Source organism: Dasypus novemcinctus, chromosome 25 (genome assembly GCF_030445035.2).
Source record: "Dasypus novemcinctus isolate mDasNov1 chromosome 25, mDasNov1.1.hap2, whole genome shotgun sequence".
Lineage (NCBI taxonomy): Eukaryota > Metazoa > Chordata > Mammalia > Cingulata > Dasypodidae > Dasypus > Dasypus novemcinctus.
The window spans coordinates 47,615,589-47,631,410 of NC_080697.1; the positions used below are offsets into that span (position 1 = coordinate 47,615,589).

At 41.2% G+C, this 15,822-nt stretch overlaps 1 protein-coding gene across 7 annotated transcripts in view; it reads left to right on the top strand.

Annotated features, from left to right (window-relative positions):
* The window catches only part of LOC131276009 (ferritin light chain-like), a 178,559-nt gene that overhangs the window by 7,632 nt on the left and 155,105 nt on the right, over nt 1-15,822 (top strand). The window contains exon 2 of one of the 7 annotated variants that reach the window (XR_011647406.1): nt 3,993-4,397. The exons of the other annotated variants lie outside the window; for them this stretch is intronic. The gene's annotated coding sequence lies outside the window, so the exon portion shown is untranslated. Of the gene's footprint in view, nt 1-3,992; nt 4,398-15,822 lie in introns of those variants that run through there. 7 annotated transcript variants of the gene reach the window in all.

Sequence of the window (15,822 nt, forward strand, 5' to 3'; positions counted from 1 at the left end):
AAGCTGCTTTTTAAAATATCTGAGTATGAAGAGAATTTAACTTTTCAAAAATGTGAGTGATTGTCTAGATGCTGAAGCTACGAGATTGATATCTAGCACAGATAGTCTCCTAGGTGGCATGCTACAGCTTGAGGAGGATTTAAACATCATATAATAAAAAAGTGTTTCAACTTCATTCTACTTAGCTCCCTTAGGAGCTGCAGGGATCTCAGGACTTCAGGGTACCACCCTTGCTTTAAGCAGAGTAACTTCTCTTTTATCTTTTTTTCTATGTTGGCTTTTTCTGTAATATTTCCTTTAAACATAGGGTGCTAGAGAAAAAAAAAATGTTTGAAAACCACTGAGCTAACCCGACCCTCTCCTTTTACTTGAGGAGCCAGAGAAAGCAACAATTTACTTAAGGTCACAGAGTTAGTGGTTTGGCAGAGCCAAGGTTGGCCAGGGAAAAAGTCTTGTCATCCTGACCAGTTGACTTCTGGCTGTGGCTGTTTCCCTCCATAATGATCCTGGTATGATTTAGGCTTTTTGCATTGTGTATGGATGCCACTGCTCCAGTACCCCAACTTCACCCACCCCACCTAACACAGCACTTGTGACTGCTGCCTGAAACTCATCATCCTTCATTGTGCTAGGGCCTGCTCCCTGCCTGAAGTCACCCAGACTCCAACTATGCTGAAGACAAGCCCCCACACTTACGACAATCATTCAGCTGTTACAGTCACAGGAATGACAGAGCATCTGGAAGCACACGGCGGCATCCACTCTGCTCCAACGTCAACCCTTCTGAAAGAGATGTGCGTTGCTTGGGAAAATCGAAGGAGTGGATAAGCTGCAAACCAAAAACCAAAGACAACTCTTGCTTAAGACCCTTACCTCCACTGAACAATTACGACAGCAACAACAATATACTGGTTTAACCCTCTCCATATATTGATTACTTGAAGAAAAGTAAAAGCATGGAATATTGCTCCAAGCTAATAGAGAAGCAATGGTATTAAAGATGGATAAGAATAGGAAGTATATAGTGAATCACTTGTTATCCAGTATTCAGTAAAATTTAAGAGAGTCAAAGTATATCCACGACACTGATTTTACCTTGGGGTTTTATAGTAAGGCAATGACACTGAAACAATTGCAAAGTGCTTTCTCATATTCTTTTCTTAATGCTACCCGATCACTTTTACAACTTCCACTGCCTCAATCTAGCTAGAGATACCCATTGTTTTTCCAACATGTGTTCCCATTTTAGTGTCTACTCCTTGGGGAATGTGTGTTGATGCTCTATGTAATAACAGAAAACATGGTCCGTGCGTTTTCTGCAACAGTTACAATTTCAAACATTCTGTTCGATTGTCCCCAAAGTACAGTTATACTTATGAGACCATGTATCATATTTAAATAAAACAAAATGGACCACTTTTATTATTTTTTTAATGATAAAAGAATCTTATTCTCCTTGCAAAAAATTAAGAAAATTCAGTAAAGTGTAAAGTAGAAAATCAAAACAATATATAATCCACCATCAGAGGCAACCATCATTTTTTAGGAAAAATCCTGTGCTGTTCCTAATATTTATAAATATAACTGAAACCATATTCTATGTATGCAATCTTGTTTTGTTTTTGTTTTTAAAGATTTATTTTATTTATTTCTCTCCCCTTTCCCTCCCCTCCCCCCATTGTCTGCTCTCTGTGTCAATTCGCTGTGTGTTCTTGTGTCTGCTTGCATTCTTGTCATGAGGCACCAGGAAACTGTCACTTTTTTTGTTGCGTCATCTTGCTGTGTCAGCTCTCCATATGTGCGACACCACTCCTGGGCAGGCTGCGCTTTGTTTTTTTCGCGGGGGGCTGCTCTCCTTGCGGGGCACACTCCTTGTGCATGGGGCTCCCCTCACGGGTGACACTCCTGTGTGGCATGGCACTCCCTTCATGCGGCAGCACTGCACATGAGCCAGCTCACCACAGGTCAGGAGGCCCTGGGTATCGGACCCTGGACCCTTCATATGGTAGGCAGATGCCCTATCAGTTGAGCCACAACTGCTTCCCTTGTTTTGTTTTGTTTTGTTTTTAGGAGGCCCTGGAGATTGAATCCAGGACCCTGTACATGGGAAACAGGCAATCAACCACTGAGCTACCTCTGCTCCCCGGTGAGAGTTTGTTTGTCACTTTTCCTAGCTGAAAAACTGACTCCTGTCTTTGAGAATTGTCCTCCTCACTCAAGAAGGCAGGTGGTATCCTTCTGCCAAATTCTAGGCTAGGATGCATTGAATGATACTCCATTGCACTACAACATAGCACAACTTTGACTCCACAAATGATTCCACAGATAAAACAAGTTGTACCTCTCCAGTGCCACTCCTGTCTCCTGGCCATGCCTCAGGGGAGAGGGATGGTCAGTGGTTTCCAGCAGGGCTGATCAGATTTTCTCTCACGGGAGCTGGGAATTTTTATTAAAATATGTCCGTCATTCTCTACTCGCAACTTTTCAAGATGTAGCTTGAGAAAGAGGGGAATGTGAAGCAGACACGTGAAGAAAAGGAGAAATGAAGAAGAAAGAAAACTCTTTAGAGATTTCTATACCTGGCTTTAGAAATCCAGTTCCTGTGCCTGCTGCCTGCTTTCCCCAAAACAGCCATGTATTTTTATAAGCCCTTCCTCCCTTTTAGCTTAAGCGAGGTCAAGCTGGTTTCTGTGTTGAATTAACTGAAGTGTGCAATTTTTTTTCCTTAAACTTATATCCTGAGTATTTTCTAAATGTTTTGATGTCTATATAACGTTCTGCTATATGCACATACCATTATTTATTTAACTAGTTTCTTCATTCTGTTAACTTGTTTTACTTAATTATATCAGTTCCTGGCATTGTCTCCTCCAAATTTCTTTTTCCCACAGTGGGTTTCACTACAGATGACTAACCAGATGGCAGCCTCAAAGGTATTTTCTTGTGCTGGTTGATTTAAAGGTGAATCTTTAATCTGCTAAAATGGAAGCTATAAGCCTTGAAGCCAGCTAGAATAGCTGTGTGCCAGGCACTCTGCTAGGTATTTAAGCCTCACAACCTCCCTGTGCTGTGGGTACTGTTAGGACCCCCAGATTACAGATGAGTGTGATTAGGCAGGAGAGTTCAGTGATTTACCCACAATCTCGAAACAAGAAAGCGCAGCAGAGATTCCAACCCGGGAGCCTCTCTGTAAAGGCCAATGCTCTATGGCTCACTTGTGCCAACTCAAGTGGACCAGGGACTCGGGGGAGGGGGTGGGTGGCAGGGCGGGCAAGTGGGCAGGGTGGACTCCTGTCACTGTTCAGGGGGGAGATGTTCCCAGCCTCAGATCACGCATCTCCACAGACTGAACCGCCAGGCTTTAGGTGGCACCAGGGAAGGGGGTAAGGGAGGAAGGCAGAGGGACTCAATGTCACAGCTGCTTCCCGTAGAGCTTCTGATCCAGTCTGCCTGCTCTCAGCACCCCCACACACACGCACCTTAATTTTCAGAGGTATCGGGTGCCGTGATCAGCTCCTGGGCTGGCCCTGGATTTTCCACCTTACTCGTTTAGGGTTCAGTTTTCTCCAGACTTTCAGCTTTCAGAATTGTGTTGCTATTGCGCTGCCAGTCCTTTTCTCTTTGTCCTGGAGGGCTTTTGAGCATTTGTCTTCACAATCTTGTGGCTGTAATTTTATTGGAATTTGAGAAGTGGAAGCAAATGCGTGTGTCAACTACCCATGTTGAACCACAAGTATCCCATTTTCATGGTCACTGTACTAGTTTCTCAGCTGCTGAAACAAACACCATACAAAGGGTTGGCTTAAATTACAGTAATTTATTGGCTCACAGTTTTGAGGCTAGGACAAGTCCAAAACTGAGGCAGCAGCAAGACAATGTTTTCTCCCTGAAGACTGTGGGGCTCTGGGGCTGGTCTTACCAGCGATTCCTGGGGTCTCGGCTTCCCTGTCACCTGGCAACGTGAATGGTGACGTTTTCTCCTTCCCTTCCAGGTTCCCGTGGCTCCAGCTCTACGTTCTTCCTTTCTGTGTCCAATTTCCTCCACTCCTGAGGACTCCGGCCATATTGGATTAAGGCCCCCCTCTTTCTGTGTGGGTACACCGTAACCAATGGCATCTTCAAAGGTCCAGTTTACAAGTGGGCTGGAATCTGACCTTGTCTTTTGCTGGGGAAACGATTCCATCCCCAACAGTAACTGAAGAGCGAATGGGCAGCCGCATGATGAATACACGCCGGTTGTGTAGTCACTGAAATTTGGCATAAGTCCTAGCTTTACAGCTTACCAGCCAGGTGCCCTGTGATCTGCAGTTTGTATGGCATGGTCATAATGAAGATTTTCCTTGAGATGCCTTGCCTAATGTAGCTGAAATGCAGTAAATACAAAACAAATGGCAGTACCTTTCTTTTTTCTTTTTCTGGGTGCTTTTCAACACAAAAAAATAACTAAGTTCAGCCAGTTAAGCCTCGGTTATCCAAAGTGAAGTTAGAAGCTAAGCCTGTCTTTTCTATGTTCCCCTAGAACACTGTTTTCACCTTTCTTGTCCACTTAGCGATGGGCACTTGCAATGGACATTTGTCATTTGGGAGACCCTAAACTCCTGGACCTCTTTCTGCATTTTGGAAATTCCCCATACTAGAGTGTTGGCAGAAGGTGGGGCCACCTCTTATGACACAATCTGATTTCCCCTCACTGGGTGTGTGTACGTGACTCCGGCAATCCAACCCTCTTGTGCAAGACTTTGAGAATCTAAAGTTGAGCACAGTGAAGAGCAGGGAGAGGGGAGAGTTGGTGCTGGGTCAGCAGAAGGGGAGGCAGCAAACCTTTTCCAGGGACGTGAGTGCGTAGTCTGGCATGGGGTGGGGCACGGTGCGGTCCCTGGATGCCTCCCAGCGCCTCCCTTGGCCAGTGTCTGGTGACCCATTTTCAGAGCTAACTCTCTGGCTTTTCCAGAGACCCCATGAGCTACCTTCTCAATATCTCTCAGTAATTCTCTTTTCTGCTTCTATCAGCCAAAGTTACTTTCTGCTGCTTGCTGAGTGAAACAGGATACCAGGAAAGTTTTTGTTTTTTCTAATTTAGCAAAATATTAACCACAGTAAACGAACTGAAAGGTTAAAAAAAAAAAAAAACTTTCAGTGCAAAGCCACATGTAGAGTTAGAGGAATTTTGAATGGCTCATGTTAGATTACCTTCCTCAACCGCCCTTAAAGATATGAAAATCAATGCCTTAGGAATCCCAAATCATTGACTGATATCAATGGCTGGTCAATTTGGCAAGAGCCCTGAGCTAGTCACTAGAAGACTTCAGTTGCAGTATCATCTCCACTTCTTACCAGTTCTATGACCTCAGTAAATCACTCAAACCTTCTTCATTATCTGTTAGATGGGGATAATGATATTTACTTCCTAGGGCTCTTGTGAATTGAATGAAGCCCTGTAAACCGAGCAACCTACTTAATACAATCACCTCAGCATATTTTGCATTTGTCAATAATAGAATTTTAGCGTGGGTTGGAGAGGGGTGAAAGTCTGTGTGATGGTTAGTTCTGTGTATCAACTTGGCCAGGTTATGCTGTCCAGGTGTTTGGTCAAGCACTGACCAAATAGTTGATGTGGAGATAACTTCACAGATTAACAATCAGTTGACTTTAAAGGCGATTTCCCTCAACAATGTGGGTGGTGGACCTGGTCCAACCAGTAAAAAGTCTTAAAAGCAAGAACCAAGGGTTTCAAGAAGCAGAAAGAATTCTGCCTCCAGGTATATCCACTCCTCCTTCCTGGCTTCCCAAAAAGCATTAAGCCATTTCAGTAACAATTCTATGCCTGAAATCCCGTTTAAATCAGTTAGGGGTAACGCCCACCCTGGGACAAGATTCCCCTCCGTCTGTGGACCTGTGAAACCTGGAAAACAAGTCACCTGCTTCTAAAGTACAGTGGCGGGATCGGCATAGGATAGACATTTGCATTCCAGAAGTGAGACCCTGGAAGGGAAAAAGAGGTCATGGGTCCCAAATAAGTCTGAAACCCAGCAGGGCAAATTCCATTAGATTTCAAGGCTTGAGATTAACTGTAGCTCGAGGCTTTGTCCTCTGAGCCTATCAAAGTGGCAGCCACACCTGTCCCAACAGCAGGTGTGCTGCCCTTTTGTGTCCATGTTCCCACTCTTGGAATTGTTCTTCCAGTATTTTATCCCATCCCTGCCCCTTTCAGTACAGGAGGGCAGCAGGGTTTTTTGGTCTGTCTGTTTTTAGGAGGTACTAGGGATTGAACCAGGACCTGGTACATGAGAAGCAGGTGACTCAACCACTGAGGTACTCCCGCTCCCCATGGTTTTCGCTGATAAAAAAATTCTAAAAACCTTGTCAGTCTTCTGTGCAATTCATAGGGGCCCAAATCATCATACAAGAGGGTCCTCCCCAGTTCTTTCAGGGATAAACACATCTCTTTTTCTGGCTTCTTCGGAGATGGTCGATTGGATCCATTAGTCATATGTCTAATCTCTAGCAAATGGTTTTTCAGCTATACCCTTGGCCCTGATTCCAGAGCTACCTGGATAGGCTGAGAATTTGCAAAAACATACAAACAAACAAACAGATCAAGTGCTGGTTCCTTTTTCCCTAACAATTCACTCCTCAATTTATCTCTTGCCACTCATATTTTCCTGTGAGCAGCAGAGAGAAGTGAGGCTGCACCTCCCCCACTTTCCTTAGAAATCTCAGCTACATATCCAAGTTCATCACCGACCAGCTCTGCCTTCTGTCTGACACCAGAAAATGATTTTACCAAGTGCTCCACCACTCTCTTCCAAAACACATTCATCATTTCCTTCTAAAGCCTCCCCAGAAGCACATTTAATACCCACGTTTCTCTCAACAGTCTCTTCAGGGCAATCCAGGCTTTTTCTACCAAGGGCCTCAAAGTCCTTCCAGCCTCTGCGCACTCCCCAAATCCCAAATCCCTTCCACATCTTCACATATTTGTGACAGTAGCACCCACGCCTGTAGTTAGTCAGGGCTACTGAGCAAAGGACCACAGACTAGTGGGCTTAGAGGACAGGAATCTGTTGCCTCACAGTTTGGGAGGCTCCACGCCTGAAATCAGGGTGCCAGCAGGCCCGTGCTTCCGGTGCAGTCTTTAGGCTTCTGGTGGCAACTTGCTGGCAATCGACTCTTTTCCATTACAGGGTCGCCTCGCCCTGCGTCTCGCAGCAGTCATCTGTCTCTGTCCAAGTTTCCTCTCCTTACAAGGACTCTAGTCCTGTTGGATTAGGGCTTACCCTAAACCAGTCTGGCCTCATCTTAACTAATAACATATTCAAAATCTTATTTTAAGGGAAGGGGATGTGGTTCAAATGATAAATCCTCCGCCTGCCGTATGGGAGGACCCAGTTTGTTCACTGGGACCTCCTGCTGAATAAGAAGAGAAGAAACCACGCTCGTGTGGCAGGCCAGTGCCCGCGTGGTGAGCCAGTGCCCGCCTGGTGAGCCAGTGCCCACGTGATGAGCCAGTGCCCACGTGATGAGCCAGTGCCCATGAGAGTGGCCTCACAGTGAGCCGAGTGCCTGCTTGGTAAGCCAAGTGCCTGCATGAGTGCCCACGTGGCGAGCCAAGTGCCCCTGCAGCATGCCGAGTGCCCGCGTGGTGAGCCAGTGCCCACGGAGGTGAGTCATGCAGCAAGATGATGACACAATAAAAGAAAGACAAAGGGGAGAGTCTCTCAACAAAAGAGAAACAAAGAGAGACCAGGAACTGAGGTGGCGCAATTGATAGGGAACATCTCTCCACATCAGATGTCCCCAGGATTGAATCCCAGTGAATCCTGGAGAAGAAAGACAAAAAGAGAGAACTAGATACAGAAGATCATGCAGTGAATGGACTCAGACAGTAAAAACAGCAGGGCGGGGGCAGAGGCAGGGGCAGGGGCAGGGACGGGAAGAAAAATAAATTAGAAAGAAATAAAAGATATATATATTTTTTAAATCCTATTTTAAGGGAAGTGGATATGGCTCAAGCGACTGGGCTTATGTCTACCACATGGGAGGTCATTGGTTCGGATCCTGGTGCCTCCTAAAGAAGACAGCAAGCTGGCATGATGGACAGGCACAGCAAAGTGACAAAAGATGAAAAAACACAGAGAGGCACAACAAAGCAGGGAGCAAAGTTTCCTGGTGCCTCCTAAAGAAGACAGTGACCTCACGAGACAGGCAGGTGCAGTGAGCTAATGCAGCAAGATGACACCACAAGAGATGTGAGGAGGAAAAAACCATAATAAGAGATACAATAAAGCAGGGAGCAGAGGTGGTTCAAGCAATCAGACACCTTCCTCCCACATCAGAGGCCCCAGGTTCAGCCCCAGGTGCCTCCTAAAGAACCAGGGAAGAAGAACAGACACAGCAAATGCAAACAACAAGGAGGGCAGGGAGAAATAGATAAATAAAATAAATCTAAAAAATACATATCCTATTTTAAAATACATTTACATTCACAGGACCAGAAGTTAGGATTTGAACATATCTCCTGGATGATATAATTCAGTCAATAACAGTTTATTTCCATAGTGTTATGTTTCATGAATTCTTTAGCTATAGAGCTACCTGGTCTCCAGGATGTGTAAACTGATTAGTAGGTGAAAGCAGGCATAGCAAAGGAAAAATCGTATTGAAATCCAGTCATGCTTTCTTAAAATTAACTAAAGATTAGATATCTAATGGGATGTAACAAATACTTAGTATCACATTTGACTGCAGATGGCAAACTAATAAATTAGTTCCCATCAACCAAACACCAGTTGATTGTCTAATTTATTTAACTTTCTAGCTGATTTGTGTTTCTGTAAAACTAGCATCTGCTTGAAAAAGTGCTTTAAAAATAATATAAAACCTTTTTCCAAAAATTACCCACTTTCTAAAAACCACAACCTAACTTTTTTCCCCATTAGAATAAGTGCTAATCATAGCTTTTACCTCTTAAAATAAAATCCCTTGTAATTAAGTAAATATACAATTATTTCAGTTAGTTCCTCAGTTGATAGTCCAGAATCAAATAGATTGGAGTTGATTAACTGTTGTGCAACCCAATTCCATTATTTTATCTCCAAATTAATTTTTAAAAAGAATATTAATATGCTAATTTAACTTGCAATGGTAAAATGTCATTATATTCCACACCTTAAGCTCTGTATATCATTTTTTTCTGTATTTCTGAGTGCCCTAAACTGAAAAGCCATTGACACTACATCCTCTGATTAGAGATGTTTCTATGTTTGGCATTCTTATTTGTAAGGATCGAGTATTATATAATTGCAAAATTCTAGACATTCCTACAAATGCTTCAAGAAATATTTGGTTTGGTTCAAAAAGACACAAGAAAATTAATCTTAAATAGAAAGTATAGGGAAAGTACCTTGAAGTGATTAAGAGAAAATAAGAGTTCTAAATGGGGCACATTTGTAGACTTACATAAACCTTGGAGACAAATGACTTTTTGTTTATTTGCTTTCTGTGAGCCCAGATAAAAGTATGTTTCAACTTCTATTTATTGTTTTTGTGTTTCATTTTGTACGGCTAAAACCTAAGGATAACTAAATGGGGATTAGGTGAAATCCTGCCATGAATCACCCTACTTCCTTTATTCTAAAATGTCGTCTGCTGCCAGAATTATGCTGCCAAAATGGTGACAGGCAATTACAGTGTAAGGCCCAAGCCTGAAACACCCGGAGGGTTGGGGCAGAATCTTAGATTTTATGCAAAAATGTCATCCCAGGGACTCTGTTTTTTCAGCATAGAAAGAGCACAAAGTAACGGCAGCCATGAGTAGCCTCGTTACCAGCCCTGGCTAACTGACAGAGGAGTTCAGAAGTTGAGATTTATGACCTAGGAGAGAGACGATGATTTGTGACTTGACTTCTGTTTCTACATCTCCCATCAACGTCCTTCTCTGTTTATGCCTGACAGTTTATTTAAAGAAGGAGGAGAAGGAGATGATACAAATTAGTTGATCAATTTTATTATCTGTGAACTATTGTACAACTTCATGGAGTTATTTTCCAGGCGAAAATAGTTGATAAATATGATACACTGAGAATAATTCCTAGCACACGGTAGCCGGATACAATTGCTGGATAATATTGTTTTGATCATGGAGATGCAAACATATTACCAAGGATTAACTGATGATGTGTAGTAATCCTGGAATTTTACTGGGCTCAAATTCTAGGAACCATAGATTCAGTTGGATTCTTGGCTTCTGCTATTCCTAAAGAAATGGTCAAAATAACCTCATTGGAACCAGAACGGGAGGAATGATGGGAAGGATGGGAAGGAACCCTCCTAGAGAATGGCATGTCCAGTCTCCTCATGTTACAGTTAAGGAAACTGAGGTCCACTGAGTCATTCGAGGCGATACAGTACTTACATGGCACAGATATATACTGTCATGTCTAAAGCCCCATTTCAATTAGTATTTCAGGCTAGATTGTATTTTTTACTAGGGTTAAATATACGATGTCTTTTTTAGAAGAGAAAAAAGACAGTGATATCCCAAATATCCAGTAAATATGTAAATATTATTGCATACCCACACAATACTATGCAGTCATGAAAAATCATATTTTTGAAAATCATATCATGATTATAATTTTTTACTTTGTTTTTACCTTTTTTTATTAGAGAGGTTGTAGATTTATGGAAATATTGTGCATAAAACACAGAGTTCCCATATACTACCCTATTAATACTTTGGATTAGTGAGGTACATTTGTTATAATTCTTGAGTTTTTTTTTTATTGTACTAGTAACTACAGTTCATTGCTATAATAGGGCTCACAATTTGTGTTGTACAGTTCCAGGTTGGTTTTCTTTTTGCTTTTACAAAAACATTTTTTAATTAAAGATGTCATAGGTTTACAGAAAAGTCATATAAAAATACAGCATTCTCATATACCCCCCTATTGTTGACACTTTACATTAGTGTGGTATCTTTGTTACAAGTGATGAAAGAATATCAAAATAGTACTATTAAGCACTACTAACTGGGAAACGGACTTTGGCCCAGTGGTTAGGGCGTCCGTCTACCACATGGGAGGTCCGTGGTTCAAACCCCGGGCCTCCTTGACCCGTGTGGAGCTGGCCATGCGCAGTGCTGATGCACGCAAGGAGTGCCGCCCCATGCAGGGGTGTCCCCCGCGTGGGGGAGCCCCACGCGCAAGGAGTGCACCCGTGAGGAAAGCCGCCCAGCGTGAAAAGAAAAGAGCAGCCTGCCCAGGAATGGCGCCGCCCACACTGCCCGTGCCGCTGACGACAACAGAAGCGGACAAAGAAACAAGACGCAGCAAATAGACACCAAGAACAGACAACCAGGGGAGGGGGGAAAATAAATAAATAAATAAATCTTTAAAAAAAAAAGCACTACTAACTATAGTCCATTGTTTACATTGTGTGCATTTCCCCCATTACCATCCTCTTGTTAGCACCTTGCATTGGTGTTGTACATTTGTTATAATTCATGAAAGAACATTCTTATGCTTGTGCTATTAACTCAAGTCCATCGTCCATAAAAGGGTTCACTGTGTCATACAGTCCTATGTTTTATCTTCTAACTTTCATTCTAGTAACATACACAACACAAATAGTTCAGTGCTGTTAATTACACTCACAAAAATGTGCCACCATCACCATCAGCCTTTTCCAAAGCTCAACCATCAAACTAAATAGAAGTTCTGCACAAATTAATCGTCAGCTCCCCATCTTACCCCCAGTCTATCCCCTGATAACCTATATTTTAGATTCTCACTCTGTGAGCTTGCTTATTAAAATTAGTTGATATCAGTGAGATCACACAGTAGCTGTCCTTTTGTGTCTGGCTTATTGCACTCAGCATATTGTCCTCAAGGTTCATCCATACTGTTGCATGCATCAGGAATTCATTACTTTTTAAAAGCATTAATTTCTTTATCTCAGACTATTTATATCAGGCTGACCTTAGATTGAGATGGGGAAGACTTTGACAATAAGCTTAAACTTGGTTTCGTGTCTTGGAAAAAATATAATTTAGTCATACTTTGAGATCTTATCTTAAAGCCTCTGGTTTTTTTCTTTTTGTATTGTGGTATCATATATACAACATAAAATTCCTCATTTCAATCACTTTCAAGTATACAATTTGGTGATAGTAATTACATTCATAATGTTGCACAACTATCACCACCACCATTACCAAAACTTTTCCATCACCTCAAACATACTCTATGGCCATTAGCATTGACTCCCCATTCCTCATTTCTACCCCTACTCCCACCGTCCTATCTTGTAGTTTATTTTTTAAATTTTTTTTATTTTAAAGGCATCAATTTTATTAATACATATTAATAAAGCATACAATCCAACCAAAGTGTACAATCAATGGTGTTTGGTATAATCACATAGCTGTGCATTCATCACTTCAATCATTTTTAGAGCATTCTCATTATTTCAAATAATAATAATTAAAAAATAAAAAACCAGACAAGCAAACCAAAAAAAAATTCATCATCTCCAGTCCCTCCATGCTTCCCCTGATGTAATTGATGTACATAGCTGCTATTTCTGGCTATTCTTGCTTATTTATTTATTTATTTATTTTAAAGCAAATTATTGAGATATATTCACTTACCGTACAATCTATCCAAAGTATATAATCAATGGCTTTTAGTATAATCACAATGTTGTGCATTTATCACCACAAAAATTTTACAATTTCATTACTCTGAAAAGAAAAACTCCACATCCTTAGCAATCACCTCTCAATCCCTCTATCCTTCCCCAGCCCTACATAACTACTAATCTAATTTAATTGTTACAAAGTGATTTATATTTATATCTTATAGAAATGGAATCATACTGTGTGTCGTACTTTGTGTCTGGTGTCTTTTATTTTGCATAGTGTGTGTGTTTTGTTATGGTTTTTTGGGGGGTCTGATATTATCATTTTGTAACATTAGTATACATTTGTTTAGTTTCAAAGAAAAATGTCATATATATGCAATATTACCCATATCATATTTCACATGAGGCTTTACTGTGCTATACACTCCCATAATACATTTTTTAGCTTTACTATTAGTAATTTACATGACCTTAGACTTTCCCTTTCAACCATTGTCATACGCATATAATAGCACTGCTAGTTACAAACATTATGTTGTGCTTTCACCTTTTCTATTCATTTCCAGAGCACACATCTTTTTTACCAATTCTGCACAAGTTAACTCTCACCTTTCTTTTTCTAACCTCTTTCTATTTTCTGGTGACCCATATTCAAGTTAACTCTATGAGATTACACAATATACATAGTTCATAATAATGCAGTGTTTGTCCTTTTGTGTCTGGCTTACTTCACTCAACATAACATCCTTCAGGTTCGTCCATGTTGCCATATGATTTACCACTTCATTTCTTCTTACAGCTGCAGAATATTTGATCATGTGTATACACCACCGTTTATCTATTCCTCCATGATTATAACTCACTGTTGAATGAAGTCACAAACAGAACATGCAATCACATTTATGTTTAAGAAAAAAAGACAGCCCTTATTATAAGACATACCTGTTATCTCTGTGTGGTGGGTAAAGTGAATTGGTTACCTGTACTGAGGAAACCAGAAAATTAAAAACGACGCTTCCCAGATTCCTTTGCTGTTAGATTTCCAAATGGGATTTCAGTTCTGCCAATCAAAAGCACTCATGTAAGACTTGAATTTGGAACTCACTTAACTGGGGAGAGGTGTCCCAGTGTGAGGGGTCCTTCATGCCAGTGTATACTGTAGCAGAAGCAGCTCGGCTCTGCTGATAGCGGTAGCAGTGGCTTTCTTTCCAAGTAAGAAACCAGCTCCCTAAACATGGTGCAGCTTTTGGGAGGCTCAGTTCTGAGGTGGGGTTTTGGGAGTTGTTCCTGTAGACTCAGCTTCGTGTCTGCCCTTTCAGCCTTCTCCTTGATTCTGTAAACTATTATTGCCCTGCACTAAGTCCCTTTCTGCTTCAGCTAGCTTAGGTGAATTCTGTTCTCTGCAACTGAATTCTGACTGACACCAAACTGGCACTAGGAGTGGTGCCCTCAACAGACTCCTATGAAAAGGAAAAGGGATTGGTTAACAGATTTGCTTTGGTTTGAAGAAAGTGACAATTCTGTCAGCATCAGAAGATGAGCCATCGATAAGCAAAGATGAAACACTTATTTAAAAGATCTGCTCTTCATTACTAAGAGAGAAGGCTCAAACAGATCCTGGCAGCTGGGAAAGAGGCACGTATAACTGACACACCCAGTTGTGCCTACTCCCACTTCTTTGCCACTGTTTGCTCCATCTTCACTTACAACCTTGTGGAGAATTCTTTATGACCCATTGATTATGGAAGAATTTTGTTCATCAGGCAGTACTGGGGATCAAAACCTGGACATTGTATATGGGAAGCAGGTGCTCAAACCACTGAGCTACACCTGCTCCCCTGGAAAAATTTTGAGTCTGAATTATGGATAATTCTGTACAATATGTTGATACCAGATAAAAGTCTCATGCTACAGATTATAGCCTAACCCACTGGTGACCTAAAAAGTATAGAAATCTTCCCAATTGTCAGAATTTCAGGTGGTAGATTTTTTTCCTGTTATCATTTCATAATTTTAATAATATAGTTTATTGAAATAAAATTCATATAATATAGAAGTCACTATTTTAACCATTTTGAATTGTTTAATTCAGTGGTTTTTAATCTATTCATGATGTTGAACAATCTTCACCATTATCTAATTTCAGAATATTTCCATCCTCCCCAAAATAAATTCTTCACCTCCCAGATCCCCCTGTTCCATCTAATGCTAACCACTAGTTTACTTTCTTTCTCTATAGATTTTCCTATTTTAGATATTTCACTAAAATGTAAATAAATAATGTGTGGCCCTCTGTGTCTGGCTTCTTTGACTTGGCATAATGTTTTCAAGGTTCACCCACATTGTAACATGCATCAGTACTTCATTCCTGTGTATAAATAAGTAGGATTTCATTATGTGAATATTTCACATTTGTTTATGCATTCTTTAGTTGATGGACTTTGTTGGGTTGTTTCCATATTTTGGCTATTATGAATAATGCTACATATATGGTTGAGTATGAATATACATTTTCAATTCTCAGGTGCATACCTAGGAGTGGAATTGCTGAGTCTTACAGGAACTATATCTTCAACTTTTTGAGGAATTTATTTTAGATTTTTTCATGTTGACTGGAAGGAGATATTTTCAGGGGTATTTGTTTATGCTGATTAATGGACAGTGGCTAGTTGGCTGGATGGCCAAGGATTTGAAAAGGAAAAATATGGAGGATTTATGACAAGGAGGTCTAGGAAAGAATATATGGGTGGACCTCTCAGAATGAAAATAGAATATAAGGACATGTGTGTCCCTTGTAAATATCACCCAATATGTACCCTTTGCAGAGGAGGTTTTTAATATTGAGGAGGTGAATGTCAATGCATAACATTTTCGAATTTTTGTCAGCCCATTTCCTCAGAATGTGCTCAAAGGGTTTAGGTACAAACTGGACATGGTGGCAGGATGGAGGTTACCCAAGGTCTCAACAGCACAAAGTCTTCCTTACCAATGTGCTATGCTGACACCATCACTAAGAGTCCAATCGATCCGCAGCAGAGACCAATGCTGATCCTCTCTACAACACAAGAGCTTGTGGGGACCAGCCAGCTGCCTGGGGCAGATCAGTTCCATTTGACTTCTACCACATGAAGAGAACAGCGCCATGGTTTTTGTGCATGAGAAACTTTGTCGTACTTTTTC